The 2,715-nt window shown below is 63.6% G+C and overlaps 1 protein-coding gene across 2 annotated transcripts in view; it reads right to left on the bottom strand.

The window, feature by feature from the left end:
• The window catches only part of LOC113206592 (glycoprotein 3-alpha-L-fucosyltransferase A), a 33,206-nt gene extending 32,158 nt beyond the window's left edge, over window positions 1–1,048 (bottom strand). For both annotated transcript variants that reach the window (XM_026422742.2, XM_052270444.1), the window contains exon 1: window positions 584–1,048. The gene's annotated coding sequence lies outside the window, so the exon portion shown is untranslated. The remainder of the gene's footprint in view (window positions 1–583) is intronic.
• Window positions 1,049–2,715: the final 1,667 nt, after the last annotated feature.

Genomic DNA, 2,715 nt, shown 5'->3' with positions numbered 1-2,715 from the left:
CAAATCACAATCGCACACAAAGATTGGATCCAATCATGAACGCCATTGAAACTGTCGACTATACGAGGAAATACTGAGTGTTTTATTTCTGCTTTGTCTGAAAGGGAGAAAAGGCAGATATTGCGTGGAAGCCGAGGTAAAACTCCATTCATGCGGGACAATAAAGAAAATATTACTAAAGATGAAAGAAAATGAATTGCGGCAGTCCACCGCGCGACGCAAACGTTTGCCTCCCGGCCCAATCGGAAAGAAACTACAAAGGGCTCCTTGAGAGGGCGGGGCGGGGCGGAGGGGCGGCGCGCGCGTCGCCTCGCGCCACTCTCCAGTCGGCTCGCCAGCCAAAACAACGACGCGGGGCGAGAGGGGTGGTGGCGCGGCGGGGCGGGGCGCGGCGGGGTGCGGGTCGCGGCTGGGACAAGGGCGGCCTGGCGCGTTAACGCCTTGCTGGCATGAGCGTCGGAATCGAACGGGGTAACGACCCTCCAGAGGGGCACTACGGCGAAGACTATGACAACAACAACAACAACAACAGCAGCAACAACGACGACGACGACAACAACACCACATGTGATCACTCGTTTACCTCAGGCTGGCGGGGGCGCTGGGGGGCGGCGCTACCCGCGGGGGCTACCCGCGCGCGCGGCGGGGCCTCGGCGGCGGGGCGACGCTCCTGGCCTGGTGCCTGGTCATGCCGACGGCATGTTGCTGCTGGAGCAGGTCGCTCCGCTGGTCCGCTGGCTCCGCGGTGCTCCGCGCGGTGCGGGCCGGGCGGCGCGGCGGGGCGCGGCGTGGCTGGGCGATGCGCTCCGTCCCGTCCACTGGGCTCCCGGTGCCGGGTCGCGCCGGGCTGCAAGGGGGGTGGCAGCGCGGCGGCGCGGAGGAGGGTAGGGGGTGGAGGGGGTGGCGCTGCCGCGGCAGGGGTTGCAGGCGCACTGGGGCTGGTGCCGCAGTCACCACAACCACCACCGCCACCGCCGAACTCCAGCCAGCCCGAAGGGAAAATCTATATCGCTGGGGCCCTCCGCGCCCCACCCCCTGCAGGACCCGCCGACACGGCCCCCAGGACGCCCTCGCGCGACTGCAGCGCCACCGCGCCACGGGCAGCCTCCTGGACTGCTGTGTCCTCTCTCTCCATCTGATCGATGGCCTGCCTGCCCCTCCCGCCGCCAGAGAGCGTCACTCTCGCGGCCTCCGGCGGCCTTCGCCCCCCTACACCTGTAGCGCCGCCGCCGCGTCGCCTGGCCGCCGCTGCCAGCTCGTAGAGAGCGCCGCGCGAGCAGGCAACCCATTTGACACCTCCGGCCGCCCGACTCGATCTCGGGTCGGCTCGGCTCGGCTCGTGCCGATGTCCGCTCCGCTCGTCGGCACTCATAGACAGGTACGTCGGCTCATAGAGTTCGATTGAATCGCTTATCAGCCGCCTGTCGCCTCTCATCCTATCCCCCATATGGCTGCACGTATTGTGTTTCGATATACCTGGCGTCGTCCGTGTCCGTGTCCATAGTTACTTTCCGTTTGTCTGTTAGAAGTAGTACAGTACACACCGACCAGTAAGATGTTGGCATCGTAGAGGTATTGCTGGTCTCGTAACCATACCGTGCCGCACCGCATGCGTGCCGCTGGGTTGCCTACTCACTCGGAGGCCAGTGGTCGCCCACGGGAGGAGAGGGCGGCGTCCGGGTGAGAAGTTGCCTGAAAAGCGCTGCTATGAGAGGAATGAGGGCTATGGGGATGCATTCTAGGTCTAGGTGCAAATCACGCGTTCTAGAGGGTATTGGCACACGTGTTCCTTGCCATACTCTCTGCTCAGGAGCACCCATGCATCCTTTATCGCTGGGCGCATCTTCAGTGTTTCAATGAAGGTGACACTGGTGGCATTTCAATTATAAAAAAAATCACTGTACAACCTACAAAAAAACAGATTTCTCAGAAAATAGAAAAAGTCAAGAAAATCGAGAAAAATCGGTGAACGCTCGTATTTAAAGAGAAGGGCTCGAGGCGACCACTTTGCTGGTGTCCAGTGCGGCGGGGCTTTACGACCGCCGCCCTGGGCTGGACCACCTCCGCGGCGGCCACGGCGCGAGCCACAGGGCGTCGCGCTCCAGCGCCCTCGTTTGTCACAGCCAAGGAGCCCGAGGGGAGGCTACTTGTTCCAGGGCAAGTGGGCCAGTCTGGTTAAACAAGCGTGCACCGCTTCCGCCAAGACCGGCCAACTTCCGGTCCGGCCAACTTCCGGTCTGGGCCCGGCGCCGGAGCGCAGTGGGTCGGCCGTCCTGCTGCTTCCGTCAACAAAGCTCCGCGATGAGGCGATGGAGAGGGGGCAGGGCTCGGGGCAGGGAGTAGGCGAGACGAAAGCAGTGTCTGCGCGGTAAGGTAGTCGTCATCGGCGACGTGCCGCCGGGCGCGACCTTCCACACGATGCTCGGCGGGAGCGTTGGGAGCGGAGCCCGCGCTGGAAGCGGCGGCGGCGGTGGGCCTGGCGTCATCGGCCACCCTCCAAGGTTCACGATGACGTCGTTTCGCCGGGACTCGGGCAGTGTTTCAGACTCGTATCCTCTTCGGCCTACTCCCACTCCCACGTGTCCTCTCCATACCTCCCCCACGCAGTGAGTGGAGCGGGGCAGGGCGGTCGGTTAACCACATCATCTGCGTCCGCAACCGAACACTGCCGTGTCATCGATGCCTTGGTCAGACCCCCCTCCCCTCCCCCTCCCC

This window comes from Frankliniella occidentalis, unplaced genomic scaffold (assembly GCF_000697945.3).
Source record: "Frankliniella occidentalis isolate FOCC.00 unplaced genomic scaffold, Focc_3.1 Scaffold124, whole genome shotgun sequence".
In the NCBI taxonomy this organism is placed as follows: Eukaryota; Metazoa; Arthropoda; class Insecta; order Thysanoptera; family Thripidae; genus Frankliniella; species Frankliniella occidentalis.
The sequence above is the reverse complement of the archived record's forward strand: the minus strand, read 5'-3'. Positions and strand labels throughout refer to the sequence as shown.